Genomic DNA, 23,088 nt, shown 5'->3' on the forward strand with positions numbered 1-23,088 from the left:
AATATTTAAAAGAGCTAATTTCCTCCACCCTTTAGAATGTATAATAACATAAACTGGAACCCTTAATCTACTGAAGTAAGTATACATTATAGAAAATGTGAAATTAATGAAAACAACAAATGTGAGGCGAACAAGAAAACAAAACCACAGCATGAAACCATATGGTTAAGAAAACATAAAGAAATTAGTAATAAATCAGAATAAATCTCACTTGTTAATAGGAAAAGCCTGAGGTCAATTTTGTAATAAAGTTTAAAAATGTATATACACAAGTATGCAACTCCTTGCATGCATGGGCTATCTTACAAATTTTTCTTCCTTAAAAAATAGACTATCTTGTGGTTCTCTACTTTTTTCTGTCTGACTTATTTATTTTAGCATAATAATACTTCCAAGCCCTTGACTTTGAGCTTGGTTATGTGACTTGCTTTGGCCAATGCAGTGTTGGTAACTACGAAAGCAACTTGAGAAGGCTTGAGAAGTTCTTGGGCTTGTTTTCTCATGTCTGCCCTCACTGTGAGAAGCAAAGTGTATATTCTGGCTAGTTTGGTGGTCCTAAAGGAGCTTGAAATATGAGGAGAAGAGATGACAAATTTCAATATATATGTTGCTATTATGTGGAACTTGATTTTTTTGTTTTATTTTGTTTTGTTCTTTGTTTTACATATATTCCAGGAAACAAAATCCTAGGTCGTTGTTTTTGAAACTGTGCTCTGAGAGACCCTGGTATTTTCTGGAGCTTCTTTTGTTTTGCAAGGGGTAGTGGTACAGGCAGTGGCACTTGGAAATCTTGCCTCCAAATTAAAACATTTAAGATTTCATTTGAACAAAGGCTCATCTTGATTAAAAAAATAAATCAATCTAATGATACAGGAAAATAGGCTACCATGTTCTTTTAGCAAAGATTTTTTTGTTCTGTTCTGCTTTCACTTTAGGAAGTTTATTTAGTTTATGGCTAATTAGTTAGCTAATTTACAGATCCTATAAGACTGAAGTCTTTCAGAATTGGCTAACTTGACTAGATAAAGGTAGGACACAACTCTAATTATAGCTACGCATTTTTCTTCTCTGTACCGTTGATTATAACAATCAGATAAAAGAATAAAGTTTGGAAGCCAGATTATATGATTTGTAATATCCCATTAATTATGGACTGGAGGAATCTCATTGTTGCTATTAAAAGATGAATACTGTACAAAATAAATGAACATACAAAACAAAACAAACGCACAAATTCATAGATACAGAGAACATTTTGATGGTAAGGGAGATGCCAGACGGGAAGGGGTGTAGGGATGAGTAAAAATGGGGAAGGGATTAAGATTTACAAATTGTTAGTTACAAAATGTAAAGTGAAGCATAGGGAATATAGTCAATAGTATTGTAACAACTATGAATGGTGTCAGATGGATGCTAGATTTATCTGGGCAATCAGTTAATAAGTTACACAAATGCGCAACTACTCTATTGTACACCTGAAACTAATGTGATATTATGTGTCAAGTGTAATAAAAAAATTAAAAATATATATATTTAAAAACATGGACTTTGCAAGAAGATAAAATAAAATGCACACAATAATTTAATCTTTACATATCGAGTATACAGATCAGAATTATTTATTGAAGTTTTTAATCCTAAGGTATTTTGAGAGAAACGACATATTTGTATGAGTTTTTAATTTACAAAGCCTTCTATATTTGCTCTTTCATATTTTTCCCATCAAATTTGTTGCCTTTTATATAGATGATGATTTTTAGAGCAGTTTTAAGATCACAGCAAAACTGAACAGAAAGTATAAAGAGGACCCATGCATCTCCTGTCCCCACACATGCACGACCTCCCCTAACATCAATGCCCTGCACCAGAGTGGTGCATTTGCTACCATCGATAAACCTGCCTTGATACGTTATCACTCAAAGCCCATAGTTTACATAATGGTTCACTGTTAGTGTTGTACATTCTATGGGTTTTAACAAATGTATAATGATATGTATCTACCATTACAGTATCATGAAAAGCAGTTTCACTGCCCTAAAAATGCCTGTGCTCTGCCTTTGCATTCCTCCTTCCCCCAAACACCTGGCAAGCACTAATCTTTCAACTGTCTCCACAGTTTTGCCTTTTCTGAAATGTCAATTTGAAACCATACAGTATAGAGCCTTTTCAGATTGGCCTCTTTCACTTAATAACATGCATTTAAGGTTCCTCCATGTCATTTTCATAGTTTGATAATTCATTTCATTATAGCACTAAATAATATTCCATTGTCCAGATGTAGCACAGTTGACTTATCCGTTTACCTACTTATCCATGTACATCTTGGTTGTATCCAAGTTTGGGAAATTATAAATAAGGCTGTTATTGATATCTGTGTACTGGTTTTGTATACCAAGAAGCACAATTGCTGGATTACATGGTAAGAGTATGCTTAGTTTTATAAAAAATTGCCAAACTGTCTTCTAAAAGTGACCATATATATATATGTGTGTGTGTATATATATATATATATATATATATATATATATATATATACACATATATACATATATGTGTGTGTGTGTGTGTGTGTATATATATATATATTATTTCTACTAGAAATAAATGAGAGTTTCTGTTTTTCCACATCTTTGTCAGCATCTGGTGTTGTCAGGGCTCCAGATTTTGGCCATTCAAATAGTTGTATAGTAATATCTTGCTTTAATTTGTAATTTCCTAATGATGTATGATGTCAAGTACCTTTTCATATGCTTATGTGCCATCTGTGTATCTTCTTTGGTGAGATGTTTGTTCAGTCCTTTTGCCTATTTTTATTGTGATGTTACATTTGTTATTGCCAAGTTTTAAGAATTATTTGTATATTTGCATAATAGTCTGTCTTATTATGTCCAGGCTGCTACAACAAAATACCATATACTGGGTGGCTTATAAACAATAGAAAGTACTTGTTACGAATCCAGAGACTGGGAAGTCCAAGGTCAAGTGTCCAGTAGATTTTGTTTTTAATTTCAAATTCCAATTGTTCATCACTGGTAAACAGGAAACTGATGGACTTTTTTTATGTTAACCTTGTATCCTGCAACCTTGCTATAACTGTTGATTAGTCCAGGAATTTTACTGTCAATTATTCTGGAATTCTACAAAGAAAATCATGTCATCTGCAAACAAAAAGTTTTATTTCTTAGTTCCCAGTCTGTATATCTCTTATTTCCTTTTTCATTGTGTTAAATAGGAATTGGAGTACGAAGTGAAAAATAAGTTGTGAAAGGGGACATCCTTGACTTTCCCTTGATCTCAGTGGGAAAGTTTTGAATTTTTCACCATTAAGAATGATGTTAGCTGTACTTTTTCTGTTTTTTGTAATTTTTTTTTTATTCACTTGAGGAATTTCTTTTCCATTGGTGTTTGATGGGATCTTATATTTTGTCTATAATATACCTTTAGATAGGTAGGTCATACATTTTGTACAGATAAAGAAACTGAGCCTTACGATTGTGACAGCTTATTTAGATGAAAAAGGTTAAAATGTAAAGAAAATACAAGGAAACTAGGAAAAAACAATACAGTGATCATTAACTTGTTAGCACATTAATATAATGTGATGATCTTTTGCAATGAGATCTGGTGATGGATGTATCTCATATTGTTTTATTTTTCAGGCTTAAATTATTCTCTATATGATTGATGTCAAATCTGTGTGTGTCTCTCTCTCTGACCATTAACTACATACATATGTAATATGTAATATATATATCTCAACACATTAAACACATTATATGTATAGTATATGTGTATTTGCTGTGGTGTTAGTGCTTGTTAAAAAAGTTAGGAGGGTAAAATGTTTCAAAAAGGATTAAATAGACAACTCTTACATACTGTGGGAAATTAAGATGAGAACTGAAAAGTGTATAATGGATTTATTAACCAGAAAATCAAGTGGCTACCTGAGGAAGTTTGGAAGAATCATGAAGGCAGAGAAATACTGAAGAGAAAGAGAGGTAAGGTCATGGAAATGGTGTCTGGAAAAATAAACTCTGAGAAGTTTGTGAAGAGTAGCAGAATTGCAGATGGCACCTAGAGGGGACATGCAATTCCAGCCATGGATTGGTAAATATGTGTAGTTAATGCAGAGAGACTTCCAAGTGGAAAAATTTAATGAGAAAATAGAAATGATGATTAGAAATGAAGAAGAAGTGATGATTAAGGTGGTTACCTGAGAATTGAGAAGTAGAGACTGAATACTGATAAAAGTATGGGTGCTTCCTCCAATCACAAAAGGTAGAAAGGAAAGAGTGGTGGGTGAATGCTGAGTAAGCTTTTTAGATTTGGAGGCAAAAGCACATGGGGGAACCCACCAGATGATTTGAGATGAAAGGTAAGATTATCAGCTGTAACAAAAGCAGGGGGGCAAAGAATGCAAAGGAGGTTTGAAGAGTAATGAAAATATTAATCATGTAAAAAGCAGCTTTCTAAAAAAAAAAGACTTCTCAAACAATGTCTCGAAGGAGAAATTGTTGCCAAAAATGTCTTACTGCTGTTTATAAAATTAGTCTGCTCTCCACAACAATAAAGTGATAAGAATATTCCAAGATGGAAGAGATCATTTTACCCGAAGTGAGCATAAGGTTTGCTGGGAAGATATCATGATATAAAGTAGTTTTTACTCTAAGCCGTAAGGACAGATAGAACCTGGACAGGAGGCAATAGAAAAAGCAGTGTTCTCGGCATGAATAGCAAAAGTAAAAGCTTGAAAGTAAAACAATTCTGGGAGATCCTGCGGTGCCACATGCATTGGGTGTCAAAAGTGCTATATTTTCTTTTCCTTTCTATCTTCTCAAATAGCGAGTGTGGTAACAATTTTAGTTTCTAAAGGCAAAAATAATTATATGTGTAATTAACACAGAGAGACTTCCAATGGGACATATTTTATGGAGAAAATAGAAATGATTAGATGTACACATATAGACATACATATGTGTGTATATGTATACATTTATACATATGTGTATGTATATGTATATGCATATGTATTCTCATTACATTCATTGTTATCCCTGACTATTCCTGAATCTGTGTGTAGGATACTCTTACCTATTTTTTTCCTTAGCCAAAACCTCAATATAAATTAGTTGTTTTCAAACACATTTGTTGAATCATTACATCTGTACAGATGTTACATATTCCACTTTTTTTTATAAAATACATATTTTCTCAGATAGACAAATACCATATTATTTCACTTGTATGTGGAATCTAAAAAAATAAATAAATAAATGAACTAACAAAAAAAAACACAAACAAATTCACAGATACAGAGCACATTTTGATGGTTGCCACATGGGAGGGGTGTTGGGGAGAATGGGTGAGAAATGGGAAGGGATTAAGAAGTACAAATGGGTGTTACAAAGTACTTATAGAGATGTAAAGTATAAAGTATAGCACAGGGAATATAGTCAATAATAGTGTAATAATTATGTACGGTGTCAGATGGGAACTAGATTTATATAACTTTGTAAGTTATATAAATGTGTAATACTATGCTATACATTTGGAACTAATAAAATTGCATGGAAGTTGTAATTGAAAAATAAAAAAAAAGACATATTTCCTCTCTTTGAAACATTTAGCAAGGTAGGTAGTCAATAAATACCATTGAAATGATCAAAATAACGAATATTTATTAGTAACTTATTAGACTGACATTGTGAGTTGCTTATAACTTTGAACCTGGGGTAAATCTGGGGTAACTCTGGGGTAAATCTCTAAATGAATTTATAGTCAAATCTCATGGATATATATATAATCACTCATGTAACTCAGGTACTGAAAAGAAGAAAAACTACAGACAACTATCTTCACTTTAAAAAGTTTACTTTAAAAATGGATTTAGCTTTAAATGCATCTGATTGATTTTAAAGTCTTTTTGATATTTACACTATTGTTTTCTGAATGAATGCTAACCAAGAAAATAAACAGTTAAATAAATGCAATTCAGCTATTTTCTTGCCATATTAGAGAGATGAATTCAGGTTGAGTTTATAACAAGTAGAAATTTTTGTGGAAATGTTGACTTTTGAAGCACACACTACAGGTTGAAGAAATTTATGTGAAAAACAAAATCTTACATTGTGTATATATGTGCACAGTTACATTACGTAGAGCTAATGTGGCAAAAGCCATATGCAGACTCACCCAGAATTACTATCTCCAGCTTTTCCACTTTTTAAAATGAAAGGAGGTCAGAAATGTCTACAAGCAAACCCAAAGGCCACATTTGGTTGGGTTCTGGAAGCTTTATGGCACTGAGCTGTTGGGCATTAATAGGATCGGTGGTCGGGGGAAAACTTAAACACAAGAATTCACTGTCAGGCATGGATCAGAATACTGAGTCTTTTCCCCTTTGTCCTAACCAGGAGTTCTACAATATAAAACATAAAACAACACCACATTTCATTCAACAGAAGAGTAGTTTAAGACTCCCCTACCTCCAATACAAATTTAACATGTGCTGTATGACCTACTCTTTCACTTTTATTTTTCTATATAACGCACAGGCAAAAAGCATTATGAAAAAAAAAATAGTTCAAAAGAAAATAAAACATTTTATGACTTGTAACATAGAACAGCTTCTCTGCTCCCTGACCACATTATGGTTTAAAAGGATTTCTTAGCAAACTCTCACCATAGCAAAGAAAAAGAAAGCTTCTCTTACCAGAGAGGAATAAAGCTTCAACCCTGCTATAACGTTTTCTGCAGCTCTTGTTTGAAAAGACGGATCCAAAGCAGCTTTGTGCATACAACTGATCTGGCTGATCTCCAGTCCCTGCACAAAAAAACAGTATAATTGGCTCTCAAAAAAGTGTTGTAAACATTCATCGTGATGGCACTTGCTTGTTGAATGTAGTCGCTGTTACCCGAGTAGACTATTTCCAAACAGGCCAATTGCTACTTTGATACTTACTGTTTGGTTTTCTCTATTCAATGCTGACATCGATATCTTTAAAGAAACCACGAATTTGTGAGTGTCAACTCTACTACTATGACAAGATCTTTGTGTTCTGAAAGTGTGGTTCGAGACTTAAAAATAAAAACATGTTAAATCAAGACAATGTTGATAAATACATTTACTTGGCATCTGCGTGTTTTTATTTTCAGCTTGACAGTATTCAGTCCATTACTTATATGTTAATGAGTATCAGCATTATTAATTCTCTTTTATTCACTATTTGATAAAAGTCAAATGAACATTCCACATCTTTGTTTTTCACAGAAGCCATATCAGTAATGCCTACAACATACCCTGGAGTTCGAGACCAACTGTGTTGGATTTCTAAGTCTTGTTAAATATTCCACTGTTCTTTTGCCCAAACCTTCCAAAGGGTTGAAATGCAATCACATTCTTTAATTTTTATGGGAGCAATGCTGGAGTCACATAGCCTAGGTTTTTTTTTCTTCTTATTTTTAAACATTCAAGTTTTATGGAGGCATTAACTGATTTTCAGTGGCACAGTCCTGTTATGAAGAAAATGTGAACACTAGATCAAAAAATAAGCCTCAGTAAAAAACAGTCTCAAAGTGTACTACTTCGTATAATGATCTAAGTAGTACATTGATCTTGGAACTACATGTAATCTTTGTCTTGCCACCCATGTGTATACAGCCTGGTTAACAGTTATCAGCAGTGCTACAGTTTCAAAATATGAATTAAATGCAGGGAAGGTTTTCTTTTGTGCATTTTATATGTGGTAGTTTATTTTTATTATACAAATTAAGTTTAACAAAAGAATTTATGACTATGGACATTATGATTGTATAAATGTCTAAAAATTACAACTGATAACAATTTATAAGATATGTCTCCTAGAAGCAAGGAAAAATTTAGGTACTCTACAAGTGTGAAATTCTATATACTGGGGAGTCTTTTTAAGTAACGTGTAAGTTAAAATAACCTAAAACCTTGAAAGGAAAATACTCCTTATTTATATTTGTGGATATCATTGCCAATTAAAGATTTTGGTTATAATTCAGAGTATCATAGACAGATGTATACCACTCTTCTAAGGGAATAGATAACTAATCTTTGCATGATGTTAGAGAGGCAGAGTGTGGAGGAATAAATCCTACATACTGTTTTTTACAAGGTTCGTAGCAGTGAACTATCATCTCCCTTATTATATAACATTTGCCTTTATAAAACTTTTCACTAACATTTTTAATTTATTTCTCTCATCAGAATAGCAGAGAGGGCATTAATTAGCTAAACACCATAAGTATACACTGTGTGATTTCATTCATATAAAATTCTAAAACTGCAAACTAATTTATAGTGACAGAAAACAGATCAGTTGTCACCTGGAAACTAAAAAGAGAAAGTTGTAGAATTGGTGTAAAAGATAGCCAAGGGTCGTAAGGAAACTTTTGTTGGTAACAGGTGAGTTCACTATCTTGGCTGTCTTGATTTTTTCATGAGTGTATACATATGTCAAACCCAATCAAGTTGCACACTTTAAACATGTATAATTCAAGTTATGTCAATTATGCTGCAATAACATTTACAACAAACTTGTAAATAAACTCCTAAAAGTAATTTCTAAAATGACGATTTAATGTTTAACAGCAAAAATATTTGTGCAGGTACTGTACAAAAGATATTATCTAAAAGGAAAACCATATAAGAGAGTGTTCAACTCTCTCTTCCGGGAAATGCATGTTAGAGTAGAACGTCTAACACACTGTTTCAAGATTTGGGGACAAGGTGGAACAATTGGAACACATATATAGCTCTAAGGTTAGGAAACTTGCACATGCACTTTTAAAAACTGATAGCATACACTGAAGCTAAAAATGTACTTACTCTGTGATCCAACAACTACACTCCTAATTTCATACTCACAAAGTACATGTACATGGATGGCATCAAAAGGTGTACATGAGACTGTTTACAGGTGTCTTCTTTGTAATAGTCCAAACTGAAAACTATCCAAATGTCCATCAGCAGTAAAATGGATAAATATGCTTTGGAATATTCACATGATATAATAAAATATATCAACGAGAAATAAACTATTGTCATACATGACAAAATGGGTGAGTCTCTTAAGCATAATGTTGAGAAAATATGTTACAAATAAAGAGCATATCTTGTATGATTCCATTTATGGAGGCTTCAAAAACAGTCGAAACTAATTTACAGTAATAGATGTCAGTCTACTGATTAGTTTTGGGTAGACCGGGAATAATAAATGGAAAGAAGTACTAGACAGTTTCCTGAGAAGTTGATATTATCTTTTTTGTTAGGGTTATACTTAATCAAAGAGATATGTTCACTCTGAATATTCACTGCGAGTTATTTACTTAAGAGTTTGCATTTTTCTGAATATGTATGTTTCAATCAAACGTTTTACACACATATACAAAAATATACAATAATATTATTGTGATGTATGCTCTTTAGAACAAAATTCAAAATTCTTGTGAAACATATGGCTGAGGCAATAGATCATCTGTCCTGATAATGAAAACAAATCACACAGATGAGGTTAAAACGTTCCTGCAGGAAAACAGCCATTTCAATAATTACTTATCCCAGGAAGGTTGCTCTGGATGACATTGCCAATGTAAATAATGCATTTACTTTCTGAAAATAATATGCCATTATAGCCAGGTATTATTCTGCATTCATTTTGCATTATCTGTTTATGAAAATTCTTGAGGTTCTGACTTCCAGAAAACAATTTGCTTTTTTTTGTGCGTATTTACAAAAGCAATGTCTTAAAAGAAAAAAAAATGAATATAAAATAGTATCTTATTATTTATACTATCTTATTGATTTTCCCTCACATTACAAATATGGATTCTATGTACTGTTTTCTATCTACTATTCACCTAAACTTCTATCAAAGCTTAAAGTTAATTATGTAACTCATTCTTCTAATATATATGGATGTGATTAGCCATGGTAGAAGAGTATGGATTTCATAGTGATACAAAAACAGACTTGAATATATGTAAATTTATGCAAGTTGAATATTGTTGCTATGCCTCCATTTCCTCACCCATGAAAGGGAGATGTTAATACTCAGCTTCCTGAGTGATTGTGAGGAGACAATAAGATAATTAATGCGAAGTGCCTAGGATAGACGTTTACACAGTAAATGAAAGCAGTGTACACAGACATACAATAAATGTTATAATCTAAATACCATTAACACATCATGCACAAGTAATAAGATGGCTTGCTTGGCCATACATCACTATTTTTTTCTATAATAGATAGGCTTACAATATAATGATATAAAATAGATAAAAAGATGAATAATGCCAAGGAGAAAAGACATGGTAGCATAGAGTCCCTTTTGCAGAAACAAATATTCTAAAAGGGCGCCCTGTCTCTGAATGAGAAACTGTGACTGCACACTTCAGTCTAAATGAAAAAAAGTGACAGGGAACACCCTGACTACAATTGAAAGTCACGAGAACTGTGTCAATAAACTTATAAATGTTTAGAGATTATTATTTACCACTAAATAAAATCATTGTATTGCATAAGCATCAATTATGTTTTTAAAAAATAAACAAGTTTAATGGAATTGCTTTCAATAAGAAGCCCATGGATTGACCAGAGTGTAATCTCATTGTAAGTTTTATCATTTTAAGTTGGCTTGGTTTATGATATCCCTAATATTTCTTTAGAGAAAAAAAATGGAATCTCTAAATAGTGAGGAGACCAAGTGTAAACAGAAGAGAGAAGAGAAAATACATAAAAATGAATGGCAATTAAAAGCAAGAAAATACAATACAAAAATAAATAAAATCCCATTGACAGTCATATCTTTACTCATTTTTTTTTTGCCATGACATGCACATACCAAGATATGTCAACTAACCTCATATTTCATAATATGAATGTATGCATATGACTTATCATCTTGAATTTGTCATTTATCATTGTTTTTCCTCATTTAAGAGCAAAATTGTTTTTAAAATGTTTAATGTAATTTTATAAAAATGACTGGATTCTGTCAGAAATTAGAGCAACGATTAGCTGGCAATGGGAGTGATGGCAGAGGTGTTGACTGATAAGGGCGCTGTTTAAGATAAGGAAATTTCAGTTTATGATGTGGTGGTAGTTACATGGTGGTGTATGTTTATGAAAACTCATCAAAATGTGTACTTGAAATGGTTGTATTTTACTGTTTGTAAAATAAATTTCAATAGAAACTATTAATACTAAGAAATACTAGGAAAAATTACAAGTGCTAGGCCAAAAAAAATAATAATAATAGAAGTTGAATTTCAGATGAACCAGAGCACAACTCTAAAAAATGACTATTCACAAATGTAGATGGTGCCCTTGGAGGTATACAATAAAAATGGTCCTCCATGGCTTGCCTTATCTTTTGTATATTATTTAGAACTTCACCTTCTCTGTGAAGTGCTAATCAAATACACACTCTCTTCTTCTTATCTCATCAACACAGATTTCACAACTTAATAAAATTAAGTATGCACAAAACTGTCCTTATATAAAAGGCATATAGTTTTTAACAGAGTATAATAAACTCCACATGATAAATAAGCTGGTCTTCATATTAGTTTTTAAAGATTTTACATAAACATAAAATAGGATATAATACCATTGAATATTACCATAAAATAAAACCTTAAAAACTGGCATGCAAAAAATAAATGAAGATTAAATTAAAATTGAATTTGAAGGGCAATACCCATAGTTAGTACAACCTCTTTTTTTTGTCTTGTTCTTTTTCTCTCCTTACTTTTTCCCCTCTCAATCCTGCCCTCCTCCTTGCCCCATTCTCTTCTTTCTTCTACTTTGCCTCATTATTATAGTAGCTAATACACTGAATATATATCCTTTCTGTGTGTGTCAGCTGCTAGCTTGAGTACTTTATGTATTGCACAAGTTACTTTATTTTATCTACCATATTCCCTTATTTCTTAGGTCCTTCAGCTTCTACTTTCAAAGTAATTTATCTCCTTATTTTCAGTTCCACCTTGAGGTACCAACCAATATTCATGTGCATTGTTTTACTAATAAACTCTTTAGAAGATTACCACCTGTTGATATGTTTTCGACATATATTTTCACTTGGGTTCGGCCCTCAGCATTTCCATAAAAACAAACTGCTATTAGGCTGTATTATACATTCTTGAAATATGAGTTATTTGACATTGTTTATAATTTCAATTTAAACTTCTAACAGCTCTCCAAATTAAGCATAAATGAAATATTTCTTCCTTATGTATTCTGAGTTTCCTTACTGAAATCTCAAATTGTCTATATAACCACTCTGTATCTCAGACTTTGATTCAGAATCTTCCTTTCTGGCATTAACAGTTTTCAAATCAATCACTCACCATCCTAAGCCAACGTAATGCTGTGGTTTTAAATTATATTTGGGAGATATTTTGCTAAGAATTGTAATTAATAGCTACATAAAGTAACATAACCCAGAAAACTTAAAACAATATTGAGGAGAACAAAATTGAAGGACTAACACTATCTGACTTTAATACTTACTATAAACCTACAGTATTTAAGAGTGTGGTGTTGGTGAAAGAGTAGACAAGTAGATAAATGAGTATACAAATAAAATAGAGAGCCCAGAAACACGTCTATATAAATGTAGTCAACTCACGTTTGACAAACAGAAAAGACAATACAATGAAGAAAATGGCCATCCACATGCAAAAAAAAAAAAAAAAATTAATCTAGACACAGACTTTACATTCTTCACAAATTTTAATTCCAAATGGATGCCAGAATTAAACGTAAAACACTTAACTATAAAACTCCCAGAAGATAATGAAGGAGAAAATCAAGATGGCATTGTGTATAGCGATTACTTTTTAGGTAGAATACCAAAGGTATGATCCATGAAATGAATCATGATAAGAATCCATGAAATGAATCATGATAAAAACCATGATAAGATGAAGTTTATTAAAACTAAAACCTTCTGCTCTGCAAAAGACAATGTAGATACAATGAAAAGAGAAGCCACATACAGGGAGAAAATAATTGCAAAAGACAAATCTGGCAAAGGACTATTATACAAAATATACAAAGAACTCTTAAAATTCAACAACAAAGCACTAACCTGATTAAAAAATGGGCCAAAGACGTTAACAGACACCACATCAGAAAAAATAGACAGATGGCAAATAAGCATAGGAAAAAATGTTCCACATCATATGTCAGCAGGAAAATGCAAGGTAAAACAACAACGAGATATCGCTACACACCTATTAGAATGGCCAAAATTTGGAACACTAACAATACCATATGTTGATGATGGTTTAAAGTAATAGGAATTTTCATATAGTGCCCGTGGAAATGCAAAATTGTATTGCAACTTTGGAAGGCAGATATTTTCTTACAAATCGAAGCATACTCTTACCATGTTATCCAGCAATCATGCTCATTTACCTAAAGGAGTTAAAAACATATATTCATGCAAAAACCTGCACATAGATATTTATAGCAGCTTTATTTGTTACTGATAAACATTAGAAGCAAGGAAGAAGCCCTTCAGTAGCTGAATGGATAAAATTATAGTACATTCAGACAATGGAATATTATTCAGCATTAAAAAGAAATGAGCTGTCGAGCCATAAAAAGACATGCAGAGACTATAAACGCACATTATTAAGTAAAATCTGGCAATCTGACAAGTCTATATACTATATAATTCTAACCATATGACATTCTTGAACATTCATGGAGACAGTAAAACTATAGAGACAATAAAAAGATCAGTGATCGGGGAAAGAAGGAAGGGTGAATGAGTGGAGCATAGAGAAATTTTAGGGCAGTGAAAATATTTGGTATGATACTGTAATGGTGGGTACATGGCATTATACATTTGTCCAACCCACAGAATGTACAAGAAACGTGAACCATCAGGTTAAACTGTGAACTTCGGGTGATTATGTTGTGTCCATGTAGGTTTATCCATTGTAACAAATGTAAAACTCTGGTGGGACATGTTACTAATGTGGAAAGCTAGGCGTACGTAGGACACAGGGTACATGGGAAATTTCTTTACCATCTTATCAATTGCTGTGAACCTAAAACTGCTGTAAAAGAAATAAAATCTTAATTTTAAAAAGATAAACGACAACAAAATACTCCACATAAGATAAAGTGCAGAGCTCTTAACTGTACAGCTTGATAAATTTTTATGAAGTTAATGAATTTATGGATCCAATTTTTTAACAAATTGAATTAAAGAACATTTGGAAGCAGATAGAGGTGGCGTTTGTACAATTCTGTGAATGTGCTAGATGTCACTGAATTGTACACTTTAAAATAGTTAGTTTATGTTAAGTAAATGTCACCTCAATAAAAAGAATTATTTTGCCTTGGACATTTTATCACATTTTTAGCCTACGTGTATTGTAGGGTATTTATATGTTCCGCTTTAATAGACATTGCCAAGTTTCCAAGGAAGCTGTGACAGTTTGCTGTAATCACAGTAAATGCCATTACTAGTTCCCCTAATCCTCGCCAACTCTGTTGGTTTTCCCCACACTCATAGTGGTTTTCATCAGCATTTCCCTGAAGACGAATTGATGTTAAGGACCTATAAATAGGCTTACAGGTAATTTGGGAAGCTTTTCTTAGTAAACTACCTATTTTTTCTTTAGGCAGCTATATCTCATAAGGTTGCCATTTCTCAATGATTTGTGGGAATTCCTTATGTATTTTAGACACAAGTTTTTCATCATATAAAAATGTTCCCACACACTTCTTCAAATCGTCAAAAAATTTTCTCATTCTGTGACTTCATTTTTACTCTTCCTAACAGTGAACAGAGTTCTTTTAAAATAATGCAATTATCTATTTTTCCTTTATAGTTACTTCTTCTTGAGTCCTGTTAACATGTGTTTGCTGACAACAAAGTCATGAAAATATTTTATATTATCTTCAAAAATTTTGTTTTATTATATTTTACATTTGGGTCTAAAATGTTTTGGAACTACTTATTCTGGGTTATGTGAGGTAGTGACCCATCTTTTTTCCCTTCCTTCCTTTCAATTATTTGGTGTGTATGTATATACATACATTTATTTAGGTATACGTATGCAAAAACAATATACAGTATGTGTGTGTGTATGTATATGTGTGTGTACAAGTCTACATGAATATATATACACACATACACACGAATGTGTGCACACATGCACAATGAGCATTTACATATGTATATGTACATCTATATATGTATGCACACACATAGATATATACCATATATATCTATGTGTGTGTGTGTGTATATATATATATATATATATATATATATATATATATATATATATATATATTAAGAATTTAATCCTGTGCAGGATAAGTATGAGTAAATGTGTGGGACACATTTGGTTTGAGAAGGCATTGTGCCTGGTTGAAAAGCTCCCTTTCCCAACAGTCCTTACAGTGACGGATAAAGTTCTGGTAAGAGTCCGATAAGCAGAAGTCCATTCATATTTTCTGGGAAAGTTTACTTCCCTCACAGAGGAATGACCATCTCATTCTCGCAGCCAACATCCCATTGTTGTCTGTAATGCATGTGGCTGAAAGAGGACTGGTTATATTTATTCCCGTTTAAAAAAAAGAAGGCCAAGAATTACAGAAGTTAAATAACTTGACCGATTTTCATTTCAGGCTACAATGCAATAATGATATCATCAGTCTTAATCTCTCATAGAGCAGTAATAAGAACGTGAGCTAAATTAAAAAAAAAAAAGAAAAAGTAGAAAACAGCTGTTCAAGGATAAAACACAAAACAGAACTTGGCAGTCACACAGCACTAGGAAGTCAACAATTGGAATTCAGAAAATAATATAGAAGAGTGAATGGTTAGTACCCTACACTTTTAGTGGAGACCCGAGAAGAGTTCCACCTAGCATAAAAGCAAACAAGAAATAGATCAGCCTCAGCTGAATCAGGTGATTTGCCCATTAATTTCTGCCTGCCATTTATTAAACAGAAGTAGTATATACACATACACACATACACACACCCCTATATATGTATACCGGGGGTGCCGAAAAATGTATACACATGACTTGTACTCATTTTTTGTTATCGGTATATATTGAGTATTACAATTTTAATACAGTTTTTTCCTTTCTTAAAATGTGTATACATTTTTTAGGCAAATACATATATGTATGGATATCTGTGTCTGTGTATGGAGATATATATCTGGCAGGTATTGAAAACACAATCTTGTTCTTTTTGTTTTGTTTTATTTTTTAACTAGATTGAGTGTTATATTTGTTGTATATCTGATGATCATCAAAGAAGGGGGGTCAGCTGTCAGTTTCATTTAGTTCCTTTGAAGGCAATATGTCTTTCCCTCGGATTTCTTTTAAAGATTTTCTCTGTGTTTTTCAAGTTTTACTAAAAGTGGCTAGATTTTCATTGCATTTGAGCTTCTGTAGCTTTTACAATCTTTGTTATTATATCTTTTGTCAGATTTGGAAAACTATTGGTCAATATCTCTTTGAATTTTGCTTTGACCTATTCTTTTCTCTTTATGATTCTATATAAATTTACCTTCCTTTTGTTTCTGTCTCAGTCTTTCAAGAGAAATAGTCTTTGCATACTTCAATAGATAGCTTTAAAATAAGATTGGACAGTAATTCTGTCTTCTGTAATGTGAATTCTTTATTCAATTATCAAAATTCTCAGTTCTAGGATTTTTTATCATACACACAGAGACACACACAGACAGACACATACACATGAATTTTTAATTCCAGCTCTGTTGAATTTTTTTATATGCTATTCATTTTTGTATGTAACAATCCTAATCATATTAAAGTCAGTATATAATAATTCTAATATCTACATAACCTGTGAGTTTATTCTATTGTTTAATTTTTGTCTTTTCAATCATTAGGTCCTATTTTCTATCAGGACCAATTACCTCTGTTTAATCAATGGCATTCACTCTTCTATATTATTTTCTGAATTCCAATTGTTGACTTCCTAGTGCTGCGTGACTGCCAAGTTCTGTTTTGTGTTTTATCCTTGAACAGTTGTTTTCTACTTTTTCTTTTTCTTTTTTAATTTAGCTCAAGTTCTTATTATTGCTCTATGAGAGATTAAGACTGATGATATCATTATTGCATTCTAGCCTGAAATGAAAATCGGTCAAGTTATTTAACTTCTGTAATTCTTGGCCTTCTTTTTTTTAAACGGGAATAAATATAACCAGTCCTCTTTCAGCCACATGCATTACAGACAACAATGGGATGTTGGCTGCGAGAATGAGATGGTCATTCCTCTGTGAGGGAAGTAAACTTTCCCAGAAAATATGAATGGACTTCTGCTTATCGGACTCTTACCAGAACTTTATCCATTACTGTAAGGACTGTTGGGAAAGGGAGCTTTTCAACCAGGCACAATGCCTTCTCAAACCCAATGTGTCCCACACATTTACGCATACTTATCCTGCACAGGGTTAAATTCTTATTATCCATTGTTCTTCAAATTATGACGAATCATGAAAAACAAACAAAAAAGACTTCACGACCAAATATATTTGACGGTTACCTTTTTAAAAAGCCAATAAAAGTGTCTGAACACGAAAAACAGTTCATTATTTTTTCACAATTTATTTTTTAGAGAACAGGTTTCTTTTTGATAATTTATTGATAAATATAGAAAACTAATCTTTAGGAGATATTTTGAGAAACTATGACGTAGCATAGTTTATATATAATTATATACATACTTATATATATATAAACCTAAAGATAGACGATAGATGAACATATTGCTATATAAAAGTCACATTGATTGTATTTGCTTATCAATTCAAGCATAGATTTTATATATCAGCAATGGAATTAATAAATCATTCATTGAAAACCTAGTGTTTCCAGCACTGAGGAAGTAAGCAAAGAGAAAATTCAATGACATGGAGAAAAATTTTAAAGTTAGAATTTTGGTATTTTAAAATCACAAATTCATAAAAGCAATATAATTTTCCATAGTTTGAAGGAATTCATGTTAAATATATTATAAAGAACTTTAAGTACTGACATTGAGATATTTTATGTTGTTTCTGTCTCTTAACATTATTTTGTCTATTTTCTCTTTTCTCTTAATACATCTTTTCTTGTATATTCCTAGACCAATAAATAGTGCAAAGGGGCTTGTGCTGCCTTTGAGATGATAACTGAGTTATTTTATTATGCTGATTTTAATTCCATTATCAGGTTACCTGCTAGGGCTGATCTTGTTAGCCATTATTTAACTAATAATAATAATAATAATAATAATAATAATAATAATAATATCATTTCTTATATCATATCATCCATATCATTTTGTCTACAGCTTTAGCAAAAATAATATAAAATAAAAAATAAATAAAGGAGGGGATAATAAATATTTTTGGATGAAAAGGGATTACTTTCTGTTACATTTCAGTATGAAATAATCCAGCCGTAAAAGTAGGACATCCTTCAAAGGTATGCCCTAACTATTCAAAACTATTCCCTGTCTCTCCAACAGTGCAGGGGTATATATACTAATACAATAATTGAATCACTCTTTGTGTGAGGAATATCTATTTGAAAAAAAGTTTGTGCTCCTCTGGATGAGGTTGATACGTATACAATTCTTATTACAGAATATGTCTCTTTTTAAATAACTGAAAGTTTTATTTCTTTCATATTATTTTACTGGAATAAATGGGACTATTTAAACCTCTTACTATTTCTGAAAATACAAAAATTTAAAAATATATAGTACACAAGACTCTTCATTCACACAGACAATGAAGTCTTTCTAAACATAATTTTCTGAAAATCAGATTTTCAGGAAAAGAACCTGATAACACATATCACATAGAGTCTCCCACTCTTACCTCCGACAATGTGTCCAAATAAAATTACAGAAATAGTATAGTTTGAAAATTGGAAAATGTGCAAATCATGCAATGTGCCATGTTTATAGGCAAAAATAGAGGCCAACTTTACAAATTCAAATTATATTTGAAGTGGTGTTTTGAACTCCTCAAATTAATAACATCTAGACTTCAAAGATGCGGGCATGTTTCTGTCCTTATCAGCAAGGCCTGGCATTTTTCTCTTATCAGCACCCTGCCAGGAACAACAACAGGAGAGGCTGTAGCGAAAAAGAATCCTTATACACTGCTGGTCGGTATGTAAATTGGTACAGCCACTACAGAAAACAGTATAGAAGCTCCTCAAAAACTTCAGAATAGAATTACTATATGACTCAGCAATCCCTCTTCTGGGTATCTATCCCAAATATCTGAAAACATTTATCCATAAATATATATAAACCCCCATATTCATTGCAGTGTTATTCATGGTGGCCAAGACGTGGAAACAGCCAGTGTGCAATAAAACATGTGAACATCTATCGCCGTAACATATTTTTTTAAATAATATTTTATTTTTCTTTTTAATCATTTTTTTTTATTTTTCAATTACAGTTGACATACAATATTATATTAGTTTCAGGTGTACAATATAGTGATTAGACATTTATATAACAAACCATTACCCTGATTAATACCCATCTGATACCATATAGTTATTAAAAGTTATTGACTGTATACCTTATCATATATACATTACATCCCCATGACTGTTCTGTAACTACCGATCTGTACTTCTTAATCCTTTCACCTTTTTCACTCATCCCCCCAACTCCTCTCCCATCTGGTAACCATCAAAATGTTTTCTGTATATATGAGCTTCTTTCTGTTTTGTTTGCTTCATTATTTTGTTCTTCAGATTCCACAAAGCATTTGTATTTTTCTGTCTGACTTAGTCCACTCAGCCTATATAATACTTTCTAGGTCATTATATGTTGTTGCAGATGGCAACATTTCATTCTTTTCTATGACTGAGTAATATTCCATTATATGTATATATGTACATATATGTAATATATGTACATTATATGTATATATGTACATTATATGTATATGTATATATATATATACATATAATGGAATATTATATATACACACACATATATATATATATAACCTCTTCTTTATCCGTTTATCTGTTGATGGATACCCAGGTTACCTCCATGTATTGGTTGTTGTAAATAATGCTACAATGAACATATGGATGCACATGTCCCTTCAAAGTAGTAGTGTTTATTTAGATAATTTATTTAGATAGTTATTTAGATAACTAGTAGTAGAGTTTATTTAGATAATTACCATGTTTCCCCAAAAATAAGACCTAGCTGGTCTTATATTAATTTTTGCTCCAAAAGACACATTAGAGCTGATGGTCCGGCTAGGTCTTATTTTCAGGGAAACACAGTAACTAGAAGTGGGCTTACTGGGGCCTTCTTTGTCTCCTCTTATAGCCTTTGTTTTAAAGTATATTTTGTCTGATATTGGTATTGTTACTCCAGATTTTTTTGTTTGTTTCTAGTTTCATGAAACATATTTTTGCATTCCTTTATTTTATGTCTCTGTGTGTCTTTTTATCTGAAATGAGTCTTATAAGCTGCATATATAAGGATCTCGTTTCTTATCATTCAGCTACCCTATGTCTTTTGATTGGGGCATTTAATTCATTTACATTTAAAGTAACTGCTGATAGATATGTAGTTATTGCCATTTTAGTATTCATATTTTAATTTTATTATTATTATTTTTTTATTATTTATTTATTTATTTTTCTTAAAGAAGTCCCTTTCACGTTTTTTGTAACACTGGCTTGATGGTGATGAACTCTTAGATTTTTCTTGCCTGTGAAGCTCTTTATCTGTCCTTCGATTCTAAATGACAGCTTTGCTGGCTGGAGGAATCTTAGTTGTATGTCCTTGCTTTTCATCACTTTGAATATTTCCTGCCAATCCCTTCTGGCCTGCAAAGTTTCTGTTCAGAAATCAGCTGATGGTCAAATGGGGGCTCCCTTGTAGGTAACTAACTGCTTTTCTCTTGCTGTTTTTAGGATTCTCTCTTTGTTTTTAACCTTTGGTATTTTAAGTATGATGTGTCATGGTGTGGGCCTCTTTGGATTCATCTTGTTTGGAACTTTCTGTGCCTCCTGGGCCTGTATGTCTACTTCCTTTGCCAGGTTACGGATGTTTTCAGTCATTATTTATTCAAATAGGTTTTCAATTCCTTGCTCACTCTCTTCTCCTTCTGGTGCCCCACTGATGTGAATGTTGATATTGTCCCAGAATGTTCATGTTGTCCCAGAGGCCTCTTTAACCGTCCTCATTTTTTTGGATTTCTTTTTTTCTTTTTGCTCTTCTATTTAGGTGTTTCCTGTTACCTTACCTTCTAAATTGCTGATTCGATCCTCTACTTGATGCATCCTATTGTTGATGTTATGTATTTTTTTGTTTCAGTTATTGTATGCTTCAATCTAACTGGGTCTTTATTATGCTTTCTATCTCCATTTTAATGTTTCCTATCTCTTTGTTGAAGTTCTCCCTGAGATCACTGAGTATCCGTATAACCAGTGTTTTGAACTCTGCATCTGGTAGATTGTTTGTCTCTGTTTTGTTTAGTTCTTTTTCTGGAGCTTTGTTCTGTTTTTTTGTTGTTGTTGTTGTTTTCCATTTGGGACATGTTTCTTTGTCTCCTCATTTTGGCTGCTTCCCTGTATTTGTTGCTATGTATTAGGTAGAGTCACTACGTCTCCTTGTCTTAGTAGGGTGGTCTTATGTAATGGACGTTCTGTGGGGCTCAGTGGTGCAGTCTCCTTGTTTACCTGAGTTGGGTGCTCCAAGCATATTCCTTGTGTGAGTTCCGTGTGCCTTCCTGTTGTAGTTGAGCCTTGGTAGCTGTTTGCACATCAGTGGGAAGGATTGATCCTTGGTCTGATTTGTTGTGAGGACTGGCCATGACGACAGTAGAGGAGCTACTGTGTAGGGACTGAACTTACAGAGCAAGAGTAGCTTAAGCAGGGCTCTGCTGCTTGCCCAATTTCCTCTGTTGGTGGGTCATCTCTGGGTGTGCTGGCCCTGGGGCCACCTAAGAGTAGCCCTTCATCAAGCCAAGGTCAGTTGCATCCTATGCCTTGCCCCAGGTCTTCTATGACCCAGAAAGCAATCCGTAGATGGCTTCTCTAACCCATGCTGGGCTTAGAGGTGCCTCGGAGAATCCATGCCTTGAAACAAGGCTGGCTGCCACCAATGCCAGGCTTATGGCTGCTCAGCAAGTGGTATGGGGTACCCAAAGCTAGACGCTGCTTGTTTGGGTTTTGTGAGCCTTTCAGAGATTTTAGAAGAATCTGCAGCATGAGCCAAGACAAGCCATTGGTATAGAAAAAACTTATAGTGGCCTGGGTGGGCCCATAAGTTGGGTGTCATGGGGTCTCCGGGAATCACCATGATGAGATGTATTGTGTTAGCCATTCCGAAGAAGACTGAGATATGGTGGCCACCTGTGTGTGTGCATGTTGGGAGTGGGGAGGGTCAACAAAGGAACAATGCCTTCTGCCAGCACTTCTGTCTGGGAGAAAGCAGCCCTCACCCTGCAGTCAGACAAGTCAGTTCCTCCCCTATGTCCGTGGCACCTTTCGAGCTATTGTCACAGCACTGGTGCTCAGAGTGAGTAAGTCCATTAATGAGTAAATCTGCATGGGCCCTTGAAGAAAAATGCTTGGGAGTCCAGCAGGCCTCCATCTCACTCAGCCAAATCTCCACTGGTTTTCACAGCCAGACGTTGTGGTCTGGGGAGCTTTGTGTGGGGCTGGGACTGCTTGCTCCTCAGGAGTGACCTCCAAGCTGAGATATCCCTCCCAATTTTTAACCACCACACTTGGGTGTGGGACCAGCCTATTCACATCTCTGCCCCTCCTACTAATCTCGATATGGCTTCTGTATGTCCTTAGTTGTTGGACTTCTGTTCAGCTAGAATTCAGGTGATTCTAAAAGATGGTTGTTCTGTAGTTTAGTTGTAATTTTGATTTGGTATTGAGAAGATGCAAGCACATTGTTCAGTGTTTACATACTCCACCATCTTGACTGGAACTAAATTGATCATTTTAAAAAGCTTAAGATTTAAAGTCAGGAAATCAAATGCTATATATATATATATA

General features: G+C 33.1%; 1 protein-coding gene across 1 annotated transcript in view; it reads right to left on the reverse strand.

Annotated features, from left to right (window-relative positions):
• Positions 1 to 23,088, reverse strand: part of MGAT4C (MGAT4 family member C) — a 558,476-nt gene that overhangs the window by 342,383 nt on the left and 193,005 nt on the right. Inside the window, exon 2 of the mRNA XM_033116167.1 lies at positions 6,713 to 6,823. The gene's annotated coding sequence lies outside the window, so the exon portion shown is untranslated. The remainder of the gene's footprint in view (positions 1 to 6,712; positions 6,824 to 23,088) is intronic.

The sequence above is a fragment of the Rhinolophus ferrumequinum genome, chromosome 10 (assembly GCF_004115265.2).
Source record: "Rhinolophus ferrumequinum isolate MPI-CBG mRhiFer1 chromosome 10, mRhiFer1_v1.p, whole genome shotgun sequence".
Taxonomy (NCBI): domain Eukaryota; kingdom Metazoa; phylum Chordata; class Mammalia; order Chiroptera; family Rhinolophidae; genus Rhinolophus; species Rhinolophus ferrumequinum.